General features: G+C 41.8%; 1 non-coding gene across 1 annotated transcript; it reads right to left on the bottom strand.

The window, feature by feature from the left end:
- Positions 1-16,323: 16,323 nt before the first annotated feature.
- LOC112998462 (small nucleolar RNA R71) lies at positions 16,324-16,430 on the bottom strand. The gene has a single exon (XR_003263563.1). It is a non-coding gene; the product is annotated as a small nucleolar RNA R71 (small nucleolar RNA).
- Between the last annotated feature and the right edge of the window lie 4,263 nt (positions 16,431-20,693).

Raw genomic sequence — 20,693 nt, 5'->3', positions numbered from 1 at the left:
TTTTTCGGAGACGAGCTTGACTTTGCGAGTTGATTTTAGCCTTAGTTTCACTTTAGTTATTAGTCAATTCAATTAAGAAAGAGAAATCCCAAAGAGAAACGTCTGATTGCTTTTTTTGGTTTATTTTACTAAAAGATATTTTTTTATTATTATATTATTATTTTACCACTTTTTGGTTTCCAACGTGGTTACGGCATGACCGGTTAGAGCTTGTCAAAAGCGGAAGAAAAGAAACCAAAATTGAATGAAATAAAAATGAAAGCCAATTAACAAGAAATGAATTAAAAGTCTCGGATTTGGAAACTTACCCGTTGAAGAACGAAGAACGGATGAAGAACGGTGAATAACGGAGGAAAACCTTCATGGATTTGCTTACGGAAACATCTCGAAAGCGTTACGAAAGCACCTCGGCTTGGATTTTCTTCACGGAAACAATTGTTTTCACCCAAAACAGCTGAAATACATCACCAGGGGGATCCGGGACCCTTAGAACAGCCCCCTTCAGCCTATTTATAGGAAAAAAGGGGAGAAGGTTGCCGCCCAGCTCGCCCAAGCGAGCTAGGTTGCTTCCTCCAGAAGCAATCCAGCTTTGAAAGCCCAATTTCAAAATTGCTATTTGCACCCCCATTTTTGATAAGTTCACCCCCTTCTTTCGTAATTTACGGAAAAGTTATGGAAGCCTATAGGACTTAATTTTCTTCTTTTTTCTCTTCCTTCTCACCCATATTAAGTGAAATATGCTTATTTAGGGTTATGGGAATTTTACGGAAGCATTACGGGTGTCCCAGAAGCCCCGGAAGCCCATTTTTTAACAAAACGAGGGAGGTGGTTGCCACCTAGCTCGCCTAGGCGAGCTAGGTTGCTTCCACCTTAGGCAAGAAATTGCCCAGAAACCTCTAGAAGGGCCCAGATTCAAAAATTACTATTTGCACCCCCATTTTACTAAATACACCCCCTTTGCTGTTTTTGGTGATTCTTTTTCCGTAACGTTACAAAACTTTACGAATTTCGTAATGATACTTGTTTTATTTTCATAAGGTTACGGAACCTTACGGATCATATAATTACTCCTTTTTTAGCTTTCGAAGAGTTACGGAAACTCACGGATTGCGTAACAATACTTCCTTTTGATTTCCGGCACGTTGCGGAATTTCATGGATTGCATAACAATGCTTCCTTTTGATTTCTGGCACGTCTCGTTGAAAGCAAAGGATACCCACAGGGGGCTTCCGACAACGATAAAAGGACATTGAGGAGATTGGCGGCCGATTTCTTCATGAGCGGGAGCATACTATATAAAAGAAACCATGACATGACTCTCCTGCGATGCGTGGATGCCAAAGAGGCAGACCACATGATCAAGGAGGTCCACGAGGGTTCGTTCGGAACGCACGCCAACGGGCATGCTATGGCTAGGAAAATCCTGAGAGCAGGTTATTACTGGCTCACCATGGAAAGTGATTTCTGCATCCATGTAAGGAAATGCCATAAATGTCAGGCGTTCGCGAACAATGTCAATGCTCCGCCACATCCTCTGAATGTCATGTCCTCCCCTTGGCCTTTTTCCATGTGGGGGATAGACGTCATAGGGGCCATCGAACCCAAGGCTTCGAACGGTCATCGCTTCATTCTCGTGGCAATAGATTATTTCACCAAATGGGTCAAAGCGGCTTCCTACACCAATGTCACAAGGAGTGTAGTGGTTAGATTCATCAAGAGGAAGCTGATTTGTCGGTACGGACTCCCTAGGAAGATCATTACCAAAAATGGTACCAATCTGAATAACAAGATGATGCAGGAAATGTGCGCGGATTTCAAAATCCAGCATCACAATTCCACGCCCTACCGGCCAAAGATGAACGGAGCCGTGGAAGCAGCCAACAAGAATATTAAGAAAATTATTCAAAAGATGACATTGTCATACAAAGATTGGCATGAGATGTTGCCTTTTGCCTTGCATGGATACCGAACTTCGATACGAACTTCTACTGGGGCAACACCATATTCCTTGGTTTATGGAACGGAAGCAGTACTCCCATTTGAAGTAGAAATCCCTTCCCAGAGGATATTAGCAGAATCAGGCTTAGAAGAATCAGAGTGGGCTCAAACACGCTATGACCAACTCAACCTTATTGAAGGTAAGCGCTTGACGGCCATGAGCCATGGGCGCCTATATCAACAAAGAATGAAGAACGCATTCGACAAGAAGGTGCGTTTGCGCAAGTTCCATGAAGGGGACCTTGTGCTAAAAAAGATGTCCCACGCTGTTAAAGATGATCAAGGGAAGTGGGCCCCGAACTACGAAGGACCTTTCGTCGTGAAAAGGGCTTTTTCCGGAGGGGCTCTGGTGCTTACCAACATGGATGGCGATGAGCTACCTTTACCCATAAATTATGATGTTGTCAAGCGATAATACGCTTAGAATCTGGGGCAATTATAGGATATCATTGCATGTTCTTTTATTTTTATGTGTTCTTCTTGATTTCCCCCAGGAATTCCTGTCTGCTGTAATTTTCTCGTCACGGTCTTTTAAAAAGAAGGGAACATGAGTTTGAGGTTTCAGTCCTCACTTCGTGCTTTAAACCATGTGCAGTTTATGATAACCTGAGCCTTTTCGCTCAGTCCACGGGATGCCCCAAAGTGCTTAATTAAAACTGAACCTAAGCAGCTTTCATTGAAAATTTGTTGCGTTTGAAAACATTCATGCATACGCATACGCATGCATATTTTGTGATAATAGGGGCAGAATCAACTTTCCGTGGTCAGATGTCGGAATGAAGTTGGAGGCCGAAACCCATCAAGGTAAAATGGTAACGCGGCCACAGTTTACCACGCAATGTTGTTTCCTACTTTTAGGTACTTAGGGACGGACGCAAGTAGAGGCTAGGGTCACGACTGATGGGTTGTCGTTCCTTGCCTAGCTCTGGACAAATGGAAAGTGCCGCTGCAAGGCAGCCTAGTATCCTTAAAATTTACAGTATTATTACTTTTGTATCTTTAAAGTAAATATTGGATATCTACCCTGAGTGGGTTCGAGTAAGCGAACGCTGCCCGTAGAAGGCGATACTTGTGTCTTCCCTAAAAAAAAAAAGTGCAGGCGAGCACCCCAGCACTTGCAAATATAAAAAACGAGGGAGGGGGAGTTTTCTACACCCCAAAAACTCCCCCCCCCCCTCATTCAAAAGCAAGACCCACGGATTTCACGAGTTTGCAGCCCTAGGGTCACCATTTTTCGAGTTTTTGATTCCGTTTTGCGCTATTATTCATCTCCAACAAGAAATGGCTCTGAAAAAGCTTTCCACGAAGAGATCTAGGAGGGACGCCGCGACTGAAGGGACCAGTGCTGCTCCCGAGTTTGATAGGCACCGTTTCAGGAGCGCCGAGCATCAGCAGCGTTTTGAGACCATCAAAGGATGGTCGTTCCACCGAGAGAGACGCGTCCATCTCAGGGACGATGAGTACACCAACTTTCAGGAAGAGGTAGCTCGTCGACATTGGACGTCGTTGGTCACTCCCATGGCTAAGTTTGACCAAGATATAGTCCTAGAATTTTATGCCAATGCTTGGCCCACAAAAGAGGGAGTGCGAGACATGTGATCATGGGTGAGGGGTCAGTGAATTCCCTTTGATGCAAATGCCCTTAGCCAGTTCCTGGGAGACCCACTGGTGTTAGAGGAAGGCCAGGAGTGCGAGTTTAGTCAGAGAAGGAACAGGGCCGATGGGTTTGACGAGGAGGCCATTGCCTAGCTATTATTTATACCGGGTCAGGATTTTTCCTGGACCGCTGCAGGGAGGCGGGTGCAGATCATGTGCACCAACATGACTTCCCTAACCCAGATATGGATGACGTTGTTGCTCAGCAATGTCCTGCCCAGTGATCATAACTCTGACCTTCCTCTGCCGAAGTGTCAGCTGGTGTATGCCATCCTGACACGGATGAGCGCCATGTGGCTCAGTTGATTGCTGACGCCATCTATTTATTTGCAGGTATGCCACCCACCAAGCACCCTCTAGACCCGAATAAGTCTAACAGGGCCCTGGGGTTTCCAGCATTTATCACGGGCCTATGCCAGTCATTCGGGGTTCCCGTCACACCTAGTAAGGTGATCCGGCCGCCGATCACCCGAGCCTTCATTGAGAAGTATTGCACGCCTAGGCAGGCGCAGGGTGATGCGCCACAGGCCGCAGATGCACCGCCACCACCTCATTAGGCTGATCCTGCTGGGTCATTAGGCATGGAGTGGTATCTACAGCACTTTGTTCGCCAGCAGGCGGCCAACCATCGGGGGCAGGTGCAGGTAAACGAGTGTCGCTACTAGCTCATCCTCAGTCAGTAGGGCCAGGGTTCCGCTCCTTTTGCGTGCCCTACTCCAGATAGTTTAGGGCTGAGGTCGCATGGCCCGGAGATTGGCCCGAGGCCCAGACAGAGGAGGCACCTGCAGGAGCTCCCGACGATGCAAAGGAGGCCCGCATGGATGAGGAGATGATAGACTTGCTCGGCTTCTTGGGAGGAAGCGGAGCCACGTGACCGAGGTCACCGCACTTTTTGACATTACTGTTTTTTGATTAGTTTGTTATTGACGTTTTTCTGTTATTGTCTATATTGCTGTTGACATTACTATTTTCTATTTTTGTTCATATGGTTACTAACATTACTATCATTATTGTTCGTTTCTATTAGAAATTTTCGGCGTTATGGCTCTCAGTTATTTCGTAGCCGCTTTTGCGACTTACCATTTTTGTGCGTTTCTCGTTCACCTTGTGGTTAGACGTAAGTAGGTAGTGTGTGCCCTTGTCCGCACGACCTTTTCAGAGAGAAAAGAGAAAAAAAAAAGAAGAGAGAGGAAATGAACAAATGATAAATAACTTTAAAAAGAAAAAAAAGGAAAAGGAAAAGAGAGCGAGTAAGAAAAGAAAAAGAAGGAAGAAAAAAAGAAAATAATAAAAATAAAAAGTTGTCTAGCTAAAAAACAACATGCTTGTGAAAAGAGATAATTTCCAACTTTTATTTGAAGAAAAAATTCGCTGATCATAACTAGTTTTTGAAAAAAAATGTGTGTACACATTTGAAGGGTAAATACTGTGAAAGTTTTTTCGAACACCCAAGATAGACTCGGATGAATGCATGAATTGATAAAAAAACATATTTTGGAAACACTTGGTTGACTAAAATAGAGACAATGAATTATGAGCCCTCGAATCACATGACCAAAATTTTTTGACACTTGAGTGTCCACATAGGTGCATGCACGACTAGTTTTGCATAAAATTTCCAAATCATCATTGTTGCATTTGTGTCATGGAAATAATGTGGGACATCCCCTTTTATCCTTGAACCGAACCAAACCCTGACATATATCATGTCCAGCCGTGCTACAAGCCTTGAGCCAAAATCCCAATTTACCATAAACCTTTCCCTCAGAAGAAAACAAAAAAGAAAGGAACTTACCAATCAAAAGAGCGGGAGAAAACAAAAAGAGAAAATTCCCAATCGAAGAGCGGGAGAAAACAAAAAGAGAAAATTCCCAATCGAAGAGTGGGAGAAAGCAAAAAAAGGAAAGAAAATTTTCGATCAAAGATCAGAAGAAAATAGAAGAAATATACAAAAAGGTCTTTGATCAGACAATATCTGAACAATACAGAATTGTCACCAAAGTAAACATGAAAAGAAAGGAAACCACGACCTAAAGTGGTCCTCTCCCTTTGATTGCCAACCAAAATCCTGTGCGTCGGTGGCTTGTTCACCTCACACTAAACAAAAACAGAAAAGGAAAAGGCCAAGAACACTCAAAGCCAAAAATTCCCACAAAGAAACAAACCATTCCCAAGACAAAGTCCTATTGATCCATGATCACGCATATAATCTTTGATTTGATAGGAAATGATTTGCAAAATCAAGTCATGACATACCTATGGTTCGGAATTAGGATGAAACACTTACCTGTGTGAGATTGATACACTTTGAGTGATTTTCTTCTATTTTTGTTGAACCCAGTGTTTCCTCTAAATGGTCATTTAAAAACGAAATGCTAACATCCAAAATCTCATTTGTGGTTATGAGAAGATTTCATCAGCATACTCCCTTTCCCCGGTAGACACATTGTTTTTCATCCGAAAAGCATGTGTTGCTCTGATTAGTTGGAAGTTTTCTCTCTTTACTAAAGCATGTTCACATTTCTGTGAAGAAAACACCGAGACTATTTTTAGTCTCACAAGTTATCCAGAACTACGTAGGTCTGACTTCCTCATTGAGGATACGTAGGAGCAAGAGCCTCGCTTTTGTCGACCGCCCCCACAATCTCTGTCATACTGACCTTGGAGTCATGTAACAAGCAGAAATACCCAAGCGGTTATTCGTATAAACTTTTTGTTGTCTATAAGACTAAAAGCATGATAGCACGCAGAGACTAACACCGTCTTCTGCGCCTTTTGTCATCCAGAGGCGGCAGGCCCGATGACATGCGGGAACCATTTGGTCCCACACCTTTTTGCTATCTATAAGACTCAAAGCATGATAGCACGCATAGACTAACGTCGTCTTCTGCGCCTTTTGTCATCCAGAGGCAGCGGGCCCGATGACATACGGTTATCCACACGCTCGATGAGTGATAAACGCGCAAAGACAAATTTTGCGCCCTTTATCATTCAGGAGCAGCGAGTCGAGTGGTAAACGCGCATAGACGAATTCTGCGCCCTTTGCCATTCAGATTTCGCAAATTGGGTGATAAACGCGCATAGATGAATTTTGTGCCATTTATCATTCAAGAGCAGCACGCTGAGTGGATAAATGCGCATAGACGAATTCTGCGCACTTTATCATTCAGGAACAGCAAGTTGGGTGGTAAACGCGCAGAGACAGATTTTGCGCCCTTTGTCATTCAGATTTCGCAAGTCGAGTGATAAATGCGCAGAGACAAATTTTGCGCCCTATGCCACTCAAGGAAAGTAAGTCGAGAGGTGGGCGGAGACAAATTGTAGTCATTCCACACACCTTTTCGCCATCCAGAGGCGATCCTGTCCGATGGCACGCAGAGACAAATTATGGTCATTATGTGTCTTGCCGCCCAGGCTCGATCGTGTCCAACAACACGCAGAGACAAATTATGGTCATTCTGCATCTTGTATCAACCAAGAGGAACAAATTCGACAGTATTAGGATGATGTGTCGGTACTGATCATTTTCAAATTTTTGCAGGTTCCGCTGGCAGGGAGGTTCACTGGCCGAATGGTGTTTCGCTCGAACAAAATTAGTGTCTTATCTTTACTTCCCTTTTATCTCCAATAAAAGACAAGTAAAGAGGGGCAACTGTCATACCCTAATTTCGTTCGGGGACCATTCGTTGTTGGGATGTAACCCTCGTTTGACCACTTCGAGGTATTTGGCACCCATTGTTAGGCAATTTGTGAAGTTCCGAGACATGCTGAAAGCCAAAAGAAAAGCGCTGTAGCACAATCCGTGAAGTTCCGTGACATGCCGAAAATTAAAAGGAAGTGTTAGTGCGCAATCCGTAAAGTTCCGTAACGTTCCGGAAGGCAAAAAAAGGGATGATTACGTAATCCGTAAGGTTCCGCAACATTACGGAAAGAAAACAAGTATCGTTATGAAATTCGTAAGTTTCCGTAACTTTACGGAAAAAGAATCACCAAAAGAAGGCAGGCTGTGTATTTAGTAAAAATGGGAGTTCAAATAGCAACTAGGCCCACTTGGGCCTTCCAGGATGTTCCTCTAGAAGGCGGTTGCTCCTGGAGGAAGCAACCTAGCTCGCCAGGGTGAGCTGAGCTCGCCTGGGTGAGCTGGGTGGCAAGCATCTCCTTCCTTTTCCTATAAATAGGGGAAGGAGGGAAAAACAAAAATGTTCAACCCTTCTGGTATCTGAGATTCACTTAAAATTAGTGAGAAAAATTGTTTCCGTGAAGAAAATCCAAGCCAAAGCGCTTCCGTAACGTTTCCGTGGGTGATTTCGCGAAGATTTTCAACCGTTCTTTGACGTTCTTCGTTCGTTCTTCGGTCCTCAACCGGTAAGTTCCTGAAATCGAACTTTTCAATTCATTCTATGTACCCTTAGTGGTCCTGATTTGTTTTGCGTGCTTTTATTTTCATTTCATTTACTTTTCGTACCCTCTTTTGACGCGCTTTAGCCATTTACTTAAGTCATTTTCTCGCCTAATCAAAAAATAAAATAAATTTCCACCGATCATTTGAATTGTAACATCCGTTAATTTCTGTTAAAATGAAATCCGACCGTTCAGTCATGCCGTAACCACGTTGGAAACTAAAAGAGGTAAAACAATAATATAATAATCAAAAATATCTTTTAGTAAAATAAAATAAAAAAAAAATCAATCGGACGTTTTTCTTTGGATTTTCCTTTCTTAATCGAATTGACTAATAACCAAAGTGAAACTAAGGCTAAAATCAATTCATAAACCAAACCTTTTGTCATCGCCTAAAAAAGCCATTTTCAAAGGTCCAACGCCTTGAAATGGTCTTTTCCGCTTTTATTGTTTAAACATAGATTTCTAAAAAAGGCCTAAAATCAACACGTAGCTTTATTACCTCTTTCAAAAATAAAGAGATCATTAATGGTTCAATGCCTTAATGTTTTCTCTCTTCTAAAAAATAATCGAAAGATTGTTTAATGGTCCAACGCCTTAAATGATCTTTCATTCAATAAAAACATATCTTGCAAAAAAGGATAAAAAATAACTTAACCAAACGCTTTGTTCACAAAGAACTACGTAGGTCTGATTTCCTTACCACAATTGAGGAATACGTAGGAGCAAAGGGAAACACCCTTGTCGACCACAAAAAGATAAAAAATATAAAAGGCATAAAAAGACATAAGAATGTAAAAAAAGGAAGATAACACAAATTGAAGTCATGTTTGCACATTTGATTAAAGGTTGTCGTCCTTTGTGACGGACGCGTGGGGTGCTAATACCTTCCCCGTGCGTAAATACAACTCCTGAACCTTTCACTTAAAGTTCGTAGACCACGTCTCTTTTCCAGTTTTTCTGACATTTTCCTCAAATAAACGTTGGTGGCGACTCCGCGCGTATTCCTTTCTTGGAAAATGCACCCGCGAGTCATGCGTCACCCTCTAGCCGAAGGGTAGGTTGCGACAGTGTCATATGCATTTCTTCATGCATTCATCCATCCCACCAAAAAGTATCATGCCCCAAGAAGAAGTCTTATTGATCCATAATCACGCTTGTAATCTTTGATTTGATAGGAAATGATTTGCAAAACCAAGTCATGACATATCTATGGTTTGGAATTAGGATGAAACACTTACCCGTGTGAGATTGATACACTTTAAGTAATTTTCTTCTATTCTTGTTGGACCCAGTGTTTCCTCTAATTGGTCATTTAGAAACGAAATGCTAACATCCAAAATCTCATTTATGGTTATGAGAAAATTTCATCAGCATACTCTCCTTCCCCAATAGAAGCATTATTTTTCATAAAAAAAATCATATGTTGCACTGATCAGTTGAAGATTTTGTTTCTTTACTAAAGCATGTTCGCATTTTAGTGAAAAAACATCGAGACTATTTTAGTCTCACAGTTATCAAGAACTACGTAGGTCTGAGTTCCTCATCACAAATTGAGGATACGTAGGAGCAAAAGCCCTGCTTTTGTCGACCACCCCACCTTTTGTTACCGTGACCTAAGAGTCCGGTGGCATGCGAAGACACCCAACGGTAACCCGCACACACTCATTTGCTATCCGTAAGAATCAAAGCACGATAGCAAGCAGTGACTAACGTCATCACCTGCACCCTTCCCGGAGATGTCAGCGTCTTCCGGCCGAGACTATGAAAAAGTCTCATTTGCTATCCGTAAGACTCAAAGCACGATATAAAGCAGTGACTAACATCATCACCTGCACCCTTCCCGTAGATGTCAGCGTCTTCCGGCCGAGACTACGAAAAAGTCTCATTTGCTATCCGTAAGACTCAAAGCACAATAAAAAGCAGTGACTAACGTCATCACCTGCACCCTTCCCGTAGATGTCAGCGTCTTCCGGCCGAGACTACGAAAAAGTCTCATTTGCTATCCGTAAGACTCAAAGCAAGATAGCATGCAGAGACTAACATCATCTTCTGCACCCTTTGTCAATCGCGGCCAACGAGCCCGTTGACACGCAGAGATTTACATCGTCTTCCGCGTAGTCGATCTTTGTTAGTACAAACCCGTGAAGTTAGGGGGCAGGCGGAAATACCCAAGTGGTTATCTGTATAAACATTCTTTTGCTATCCGTAAGACTCAAAGCACGATAGCATGCAGAAACTAACGTCGTCTTCTGCACCCTTTGTCAATCGCGGCCAACGAGCCCGTTGACACGCGGAGATTTACGTCGTCTACCGCGCAGTCGATCTCTGTTAATACTAACCCGTGAAGTTAGGGGGCAGGCGGAAATACCCAAGTGGCTATCCGTATAAACATTCTTTTGCTATCCATCAGACCCAGAGCACGATAGCATGCAGAGACTAACATCGTCTCATGTACCATCTGTCGTCCTGACCCGTGAAGTCAAGTGACATGCGGGGTTACCTTATGGTTACCCACACCTTTCGTCAACCAAGGGCAAACGAGTCCGTTGACGCGCAGAGAGTAAGATCATCTCCTGCACCTTTTTGCCATCCGAGGAAAGCGAGTCAGGTGGCAGGCGGAGATACCTAGTGGTCATCCGTGCCTTTTGTCAACCGAGGGGAACAAATTTGATGGTATCAGGATGATGTTGGTCGTTCGGTGCTGACCATTTTCAAAATTTTTGCAGGTTTTATACTCTTGTCATCCGGAAACATTCAAGCCCAACGACGCATGAGATTCTTCTCTGCTGGGCAGGGACTATCGAGCGCAATGGCGAAGGGAAGTGTCGTGGTTGTCCAACTTTGTCATTTTCAGGACACTGAAGTTTGTTGACGCTTCTGATGCCTTTTCTTTTTTTTTTTTCTGAATGACAGGCTCCACTGGTGGGGATATTGACCGGCCGAATGATGTTCCGCTCGAACGAAATTAGTGTCTTATCTATACTTCACTTTTATCTCAAATAAAAGATAAGTAAAGAGGGGCAACTGTCATACCCTAATTTCGTCCGGGGACCATTTGTTTGGTGGGATGCAACCTTCGCTTGACCGCTTCGAGGTACTTAACACTCATCGTTAGGCAATCCGTGAAGTTCCGCGACATGCCGGAAGTCGAAAGGAAGCATTGTTGCGCAATCCGTAAAGTTGCGTAACATTCCAGAAGTCAAAGAGGGGATGGTTGCGTAATTCATAAAGTTTCGCGACATTACGGAAATAAAACAAGTATCGTTATGTAATCCATAAAGTTACAGAAAAAGAATCAGCAAAAAAAGAAAAAGGGGTGTATTTAGTAAAAATGGTGTGCAAATAGCAACCAAGCCCACTTGGACCTTCCAGGGTGTTCCAACAGAAGGCGGTGCCTTCTGGTGGAAGCAACCTAGCTCGCCTGGGCTTGTTGGGCGGCAACCACCTCCCTTTTTTCCCCTATAAATAGGGGAAAGAGGGTAGAGCAAATTGGGTCAGCCCTTCTGGTATTTAGGATTCACTTGAAATTAGTGAGAAAAATTGTTTCCGTGAAGAAAATCCAAGCCGAGGCGCTTCCGTAACACTTCCGAAACGTTTCCGTGAGTGATTTCGTGAAGATTTTCCACCGTTCTTCATTGTTCTTCATCGTTCTTCGTTCGTTCTTCGTCGTTCTTCGGTCTTCAACCGGTAAGTTCCCGAAATAGAACCTTTCAATTCATTCTATGTGCCCTTAGTGGTCCTCACTTGTTTCGCATGCTTTTATTTTTATTTCGTTTGCTTTCTGTACCCCCTTTTGACGTGCTTTAACCAATTATTTAAGCCATTTTCTTGCCTAATCAATAATAAAATGAATTTCCACCAATCATTTGAGTTGTAATATCGTTTAATCTCTGTTAGAATAAAATCCAACCGATCTTTCACACCGTAACCACGTTTAAAACCAAAAGAGGCAAAAATAATAATAAAATGTCTTTGAATAAAATAATCCAAAAAAATCAATCGGACCCTTTTCTTTGGGATTTTTCTTAAATTGAATTGACTAATAACCAAAGTGAAACTAAGGCTAAAATCAACTCACAAATCAAGCTTTGTCCATAAAAATCACCTAAAAACCATTTTAAGGTCCAACGCCTTAAATGGTCTTTTTTACTCTTATTGGTTAAACGTGGACTTTTGAAAGCCTAAAGTCAACACATATCTTTGTCACTACTTTCAAGAAAACAAGAGATCATTAATGGTCCAAATGCCTTAATATTTTCTCTCCTTTCAAAAGGATCAAAAGATCGTTTAAATGGTCCAACGCCATAAACGACTTTTTGTTTGGTCAAAATATATCTTGCAAAAAAAAAGATAAAAGCAACTTAACCAACGTTCAGTTCTCAAAGAACTACGTAGGTCTGATTTCCTTATCACAATTGAGGAATACGTAGGAGCAAGGGAAACACCCTTGTCGACCACAAAAAGATAAAAAATACAAAAGGCATAAAAAGACATAAAAACGTAAAAGGGAAAATAAAACAAATTGAAGTCATGTTTGCACACTCGATTAAAGGTTGTCGTCCCTTGTGACGGACGCGTGGGGTGCTTATACCTTCCCCGTGCGTAAATATAACTCCCGGACCTTTCACACTTAAAGTTCGTAGACCACACCTTTCCGGTTTTTCCGACGTTTTCCTCAAATAAACGTTGGTGGCGACTCGGCGCATTTTCCTTTCTTGGAAGATGCACCCGTGAGTCTCGGGTCGCCCTCCCGCCAAAGGATAGGTTGCGACACCCCTATTTTAGGGACCTGAACGGGAGGAACCTAAAAGGCTTTTAATGATAAACCCCAAGGTGGTCATATCTCTCTTGATGGTTTCTAGAGGTATCATCCCCTTCGACAGACATATTGCGGCAGTAAGGACTACCAGCAACAATATGTTATCATAGAGAAAAACTCTAGATGAGGGTTCACTGTTATCAAGCAAGTCGGAGACCCAGCATGACCACAAATTCACCTCCACTCCTTATGTTCCCATGGACCCAGGTATAGGGCCCCTTTTCAACTCACCGTGTGTGCAAAAAGGTGTTGGTGTTTTGTGCATCAAATGAATAAATATCTATCTAATGCATACATTTCAAAAACACACTAAAAGCATCAAAGAGTTTATATACAAGAACGTAAGGGAAATAAAAGGAAACGAACAAAAGAGGAAGTCATGATATTGCACACGATTAGAAGGCCTAACTCTCTAAAAAATAGTCCCCAGTGAAGTCGCCAACTGTCGCAACCTAACCTTCGGCGGGAGGGTGACGCAAGGCTCACGGGTCCGTCTTCCAAGAAAGGAAAATGCGTGAAGTCGCCACCAACGTTTATTTGAGGAAAATGTCGGAAAAACCGGAAAGGTGTGGTCTACGAACTTTAAGTGTGAAAGGTTCGGGAGTTGTATTTATGCACGGGGAAGGTATTAGCACCCCACGCGTCCGTCACAAAGGACGGCAGCCTTTAATCGAGTGTGAAAAGATGACTTCAAATTGTTTTATTTTCCCTTTCTTACGTTTTTTATGTCTTTTTACGCTTTTTGTATTTTTTATCTTTTTGTGGTCGACAAGGGTGTTTCCCTTGCTCCTACGTATTCCTCAATTGTGATAAGGAAATCAGACCAACGTAGTTCTTTGAGAATTGAACGTTGGTTAAGTTGTTTTCATCCCTTTTTGCAAGATATGTTTTTATCGAACAAACGTCGTTTTTAAGGCGTTGGACCATTTAAACGATCTTTTGATTCTTTTGAAAGGAGAGAAACATTAAGGTGTTGGACCATTAATGATCTCTTGTTTTTTGAAAGTAGCGACAAGGTTACATGTTGATTTTATGCTTTCGAAAGTCCACGTCTAACCAATAAAAAGCAAAGAGGACAAAGCTTGATTTGTGAGTTGATTTTAGCCTTAGTTTCACTTTGCTTATTAGTCAATTCAATTAAGGAAAATCCCAAAGAAAAACGTCCAATTGATTTTTTTTATTATTATTTTATTCAAAGATACTTTGATTATTTTATTATTATTTTGCCTCTTTTGGTTTTAAACGTGGTTACGACGTGAAAGATCGGTTGGATTTTATTTTAACAGATTTTAAACGATATTACAACTCAAATGATCAGTGGAAATTCATTTTATTATTTATTAGACGAGAAAACGGCTTAAATAAATGGTTAAAGCATGTCAAAAGGGGGTACAAAAAACAAACGAAATAAAAATAAAATCACGCGAAACAAGTGGGGACCACTAAAGGTGCATAGAATGAATTGAAAGATTCGATTTCGGGAACTTACCGGTTGAAGACCGAAGAACGACGAAGAACGAACGAAGAACAATGAAGAACGGTGAAGAATCTTCACGAAATCGCTCACGGAAACGTCTCGGAAGCGTTACGGAAGCGCCTCGGCTTGGATTTTCTTCACGAAAACAATTTTTCTCACTAATTTCAAGAGAATCCTAAATACCAGAAGGGTTGACTGAAATTACTCTGCATGTTTCCCCTATTTATAGGGAAAAAGAGGGAGGTGGTTGCTGCCCAGCTCACCCAGGCGAGCTGGGTTGCTTCCACCAGAAGGCACTGCCTTCTGTTGGAACCCCCTGGAAGGCCCAAGCGGGCCTGGCTGCTATTTGCACACCCCTTTTTTGCTTTTTTTGGTTGATTCCTTTTCCGTAATGTTATGGAACTTTATGGATTACATAATGACACTTATCTTCTTTCCGAAATGTCACGAAACTTTACGGATTACGCAACAATCCCCTTTTTGACTTCTGGAATGTTGCGGAACTTTACAAATTGCACAACAATGCTTATCTTCTTTCTGGCATGTCGTGGAACTTCATGGATTGCCTAACGATGGGTGTTAAGTACCTCGAAGCGGTGAAGCGAAGGTTGCATGCCACCAAACAATGGTCCCTAGACGAAATTAGGGTATGACAAGTTCATAATAGTGTTTAGTTTTTTTTTTAGTGTAGCTCTGTTGTTTAGTGTTGTGAGTGTGTGTTGTTTTGCTTGTTGTAGTATTTTGTTTTGCATTTCAGTCACGTCCCCTATTTAGCGCTTCCCTGTTTCTGTTTTGTGTAATGCTGTGAATAGTGATTAGCGACTGAACTAGCGACTGATTTTGCAATTTAATTGGCGACTTTTGTTTTGATAGTTAGAGTTGTTATTTTTGGCTGATTTTTTGTGTGGTATTTTCTTTTGGTCCATATTTTGTGTGAAAATTACCGGAAGCACTTGGTGTGGCTGAATTTTAGAGAGGCAAAAATTTTGGGGACTTGTTTTTAGCTAAACTTAAAACGGCCATAACTTTTGCTCCGGTTATCAGAATGACTATTATTATATATGCATTTGGGGTAGAAGAAAATTTCCCATGTTGTGGGAACTGACCAGAGGGGTCCTTTGCCATTTTAAACTTCAAAAGTCAGTCATTTACTAAGTTTTTTTTGTTTTTTTAGTATTATTGTCTTATTTTTCTAAACTTTCCTTAAGTATTTTTCATAGTTAGACTTTGAATTTTTGTTTGAAATTTTTTTGTGCTATCTTTAAATGATTTTAGGGTGTTGCTCACAAAATTTCAGTTCATTTGGATATCATTTGACTATAGTTGTAGTTTTAACCCTCCCCTAGTGCTTGTTTGAGAACACATTATTTGCTGCATATAGTGCATGACTAGGGGCAATCCAAGTGATTTACAACCCTTTGATCCTGAAATAGATAGAACCTTTCATAGATTAGTTAGGCATAGTGTGCATCCTGATCATTCTGTGCATTTTGAGCATTGTGAGCATTTTGAGCATTGTGAGTATTCTATTGCTGGTGATTCTGAATATTCTGATTTTGAGCATTCAACTATTAATTTTCATACTGAGAACATGGCTTAACCTCCACCTCGTGAGAGGACTCTTAGGGAAATGGTTGCACCTGATTTCACTTATGAAAGCTTGTGCATTCAATATCCTGATGAGGGTGTTCCATATGTCCTCAAGACTGGACTAATACATTAGCTGCCCAAGTTTCATGGTCTTGCAGGTGAAGATCCTCATAAGCATCTTAAGGAGTTCCATATTGTTTGTTCCACCATGAAGCCCCCTGATGTCCAGGAAGATCATATCTTTCTAAAGGCTTTTCCTCATTCTCTAGAGGGAGTGGCAAAAGATTGGTTGTACTACCTTGCTCCCAGGTCCATTTTCAGCTGGGATGACCTTAAGAGGGTGTTCTTGGAGAAATTCTTCCATGCATCTAGGACCATTGCCATCAGAAAAGACATTTCAGGCATCAGGCAACCTAGTGGAGAGAGCTTGTATGAGTACTGGGAAAGATTCAAGAAATTGTGTGCAAGCTGTCCTCACCACCAGATTTCTAAGCAACTCATTCTTCAATATTTCTATAAGGGACTTAGCAACATAGAGAGGAGTATGGTTGATGTTGCCAATGGTGGAGCTCATGGTGATATGACCCCTGTTGAGGCTAGGAATTTGATTAAGAAGATGGCTTCCAACTCCCAACAATTCAGTGCAAGAAATGATGCTATTGTCCTTAGAGGAGTCCATGAGGTGGCCACGAATTCATCTTCATCTATTGAAAATAAAAAGCCTGAGGGAAAACTTGATGCCTTGGTCAACCTAGTAACTCAGATTGCCATGAATCAGAAATCTGCACCTGTTGCAAGAGTCTGTGGTCTATGTTCTTCTGCAAATCACCATACAGATCTCTGTCCTTCTTTGTAGCAATCTGGAGTCAATGAGCAACCTAAAGCTTATGCTGCAAACATTTATAATAGACCTCCTCAGCAGCAAAACCAACAACAGCATAATAATTATGATCTTTCAAGCAACAGATACAATCCAAGTTGGAGGAATCATCCAAATCTGAGATAGACAAGTCCTCCACAACAACAGCAGCCTGTCCCTCCCTTCCAAAATGTTGCTGGTCCAAGCAAGCCATATGTTCCTCCTCTAATGCAGCAACAACAAAGACAACAAGCAACCAAGGCTCCTCCTCAACCTTCCTTAGAAGAGTTAATGAGGCAAATGACCATCCAAAATATGCAATTTCAGCAAGAGACAAGAGCCTCCATTCAGAGTCTGACAAATCAGATGGGGCAGATGACTACTCAGTTGAACCAAGCTCAATCCCAAAATTCTGACAAATTGCCTTCACAGACTGTGCAGAATCCGAAAAATGTGCCATCACCTTGAGGTTTGGCAACCAAATTCAAGTGCCTCCACCAGTAGCAGCACCTGCACCTGAACCTGTCAAGCTTCATTCTACACCTGAAAAAAGAGGATGAGATAGTTGCACAAAAGAGAAAGCTTCCTAACAAAAAATTTCATGCAGGTGGACCTTCTTCTAGTAATTATGACTTACCTCAGCCTCCTATCCCTCTTCCATTCCCACCTAGAGCAATTCCAAACAAAAAAATGGAAGAAGGGAAAAAGGAGATCTTGGAGACCTTCAAGAAAGTAGAGGTGAACATACCTCTGCTAGATGCCATCAAGCAGATTCCAAGATATGCCAAGTTTCTAAAGGAGCTGTGCACCCACAAAAGGAAGCTCAAAGGCAATGAAAGGATTAGCATGGGCAGAAATGTGTCAGCATTGATAGGTAAATTTGTTGCTCACATTCCTGAGAAATGTAAGGTCCCAGGTACTTTATGTATACCTTGCATTATTGGGAACAGTAAATTTGAGAATGCCATGCTAGATATAAGAGCATTAGTTAGTGTCATGCCTCTTTCCATTTTCAATTATTTATCTCTTGGACCTTTGCAATCTACAAATGTGGTGATTCATTTTGCAAATAGAAGTGTTGCTTACCCCACAGGTTTCATAGAGGATGTGCTTGTTCGGGTTGGTGAACTTATTTTTCCTGTTGATTTTTATGTTCTTAATATGGAAGAGGGATTTTCCCATGGTTCAGTTCCAATTATTTTAGGCAGGCCATTTATGAAAACAACCCGAACCAAGATAGATGCTTATGCTGGCATATTGTTTATGGAATTTGGTGATATTGTTGTTCATTTTAACATTCTTGATGCCATGAAACATCCATCTGAGGATCATTCTATTTTTCATGCTGAGATAATTGATCAGATTGTTGATGGTTATATGTTTGATTTTGATTTTGTTTTTCATGGTAGGAAACATTCATTTTTATCTGATCTGCATACTTGTCATTCCTTATGCATTGAATCTGAATCTGAGTTTCAATTTGATCTTGTATCTAATTTTTATGCTAAGAATGAATCTGAATTTGAGTTTGGTTCTAATTTTCTGGGTGTTATTCCTCTTGATGTTGATTTTTTAGAGTCAGAATGCACTAACCATGTAGCAGGAAGTACATATCCTTCTGACTTGTTGTATAAGGTACAGGCTAAGGAACCTTCTTCTTCTCCTACCCTGGTTCCTCCCACTGTTCAACCACTACCCACACCAGAGTTGAAGCCCTTACCAGTAACCCTCAAGTATGCTTACTTGGAGGACAAGGAAAAATTTCCAGTGATCATCTCTGCATCCCTTGCTGCTGAGCAAGAGAAGAAGTTGTTGCTAGTGCTCAAGAAGCACAAGAAGGTCATTGGATGGACTTTAGCAGACATTCCTGGTATTAGCCCATCTACCTGCATGCATAGGATATTTTTAGAGGATGGAGCTAAGCCAGTGAGGCAGCCACAGCGGCGACTCAACCCCGTCATTCTAGATGTGGTGAAAAAGGAAGTGACCAAGCTCTTACAAGCTGGAATCATCTACCCCATTTCTGACAGCCAGTGGGTGAGTCCAGTCCAAGTGGTTCCTAAGAAGACAAGCCTCACAGTGATTAACAATGAAAGGGATGAGCTTATCCCCACAAGAGTGCAGAACAGCTGGTGAGTCTACATTGATTATAGGAGGCTGAACCAGGTAACCAGAAAAGATCATTTTCCCCTGCTATTCATTGATCAAATGCTTGAGTGCTTGGCAGGTAAGTCTCATTACTATTTTCTTGATGGTTTTTATGGTTATTTACAAATTCATATTGCTCTTGAGGATCAAGAAAAGGCCACATTCACCTGTCCCTTTGGCACTTTTGCCTATAGGAGGATCCCCTTTGGCCTATGCAACGCCCCTGGTACCTTCCAGCAGTGTATGCTTAGCATTTTTAGTGATTTTTTAGAGAGTTGCATAGAGGTGTTTATGGATGATTTTACTGTTTATGGATCCTCTTTTGATACATGTTTGGATAGTCTGGATAGAGTTCTTAGTAGATGCATTGAAACTAACCTTGTGCTGAATTTTGAAAAATGTCACTTCATGGTAGAACATGGTATAGTTTTAGGGCATATCATTTCCAGTAGGGGCATAGAGGTAGACCCTGCTAAAATAGATGTTATTTCACAATTGCCTTACCCCTCTTGCATGCGAGAGGTTCGTTCTTTTCTTGGTCATGCAAGGTTTTATAGGCGCTTTATCAAGGATTTTAGCAAAGTGGCCCTTCCACTATCCAATCTATTGCAAAAGGAGGTGGAGTTTGATTTTGATGACCAGTGCAAAGAGGCTTTTGATTGCCTCAAGCGTGCGGTGACTACCACCCCTATCATTCAGGCACCTGATTGGACAACCCTATTTGAGCTAATGTGCGATGCATCCAATTACGCATTGGGGGCTATCCTTTCTCAAAAGATTGATAAGCTGCCTTGGGTGATCTACTACGCTTCAAGAACTTTGGATGCTACTCAAGAAAATTACACTACCAGAGAGAAGGAGCTATTAGCAACAGTTTTTGCTCTTGAGAAGTTTCGCTCATATTTACTTGGTACTTGTGTTATTGTTTATACTGACCATACAGCTGTGAAGTACCAGTTGAAGAAGGTTGAATCAAAGCCTAGATTGATCAGGTGGATGCTTTGGCTCCAAGAGTTTGATTTGGAGATCCGTGATCGGAGTGATGCACAGAACCTCGTGGCTGACCACCTGAGTAGGATTTAGCTTGCGTCTGAGGACTCACCCATTTGGGATGATTTTTCGGATGACCATTTGTACATTCTGTATAGTATTTCTGACTCCTTCCCCACTCCTTGGTTTGCTAATATTGTGAATTATTTGGTTGCTTCTGTTTTTCCTCCCTAAGCATCTAAAGCTCAAAATGATATAATTAAGAGTGATGCTAAGCATTATATTTGGGATGACCCCTATTTGTGGAAGTTGTGCAGTGACCAGGTTACTAGGAGATGCATTCCAGACCATGAGATCGACTGGGTCCTGCATTTCTGTCATTCTTCTGCACCAGGTGGCCATCTTGGCATACAGAGGACAGCTTGTAAGGTGCTTGACTGCAGTTTCTATTAGCCCACCATCTTCAAGGATGCGTGGAGAATCTGTAGCACTTGTGAGCCTTATCAGAGAGCAGGCGGCTCTCTTTCATGGAGACAGCAAATACCTCAACAACCCATGTTATTCTATGAGGTGTTTGATGTCTGGGGTATAGATTTTATGGGGCCTTTCCCTGTCTCTTTTGGTTTTGTTTATATTCTCCTTGCTGTTGATTATGTTTCAAAATGGGTGGAAGCCAAACCCACCAGAACTAACGATGCTAAGGTTGTTGTGGATTTTGTTAGATCTAATCTGTTTTGCAGGTTTGGAGTCCC

The sequence above is a fragment of the Glycine max genome, chromosome 12 (assembly GCF_000004515.6).
Source record: "Glycine max cultivar Williams 82 chromosome 12, Glycine_max_v4.0, whole genome shotgun sequence".
Classification (NCBI taxonomy): Eukaryota; Viridiplantae; Streptophyta; class Magnoliopsida; order Fabales; family Fabaceae; genus Glycine; species Glycine max.
Note: the sequence above shows the minus strand (reverse complement) of the source record. Positions and strands in the feature narration are given on the sequence as shown.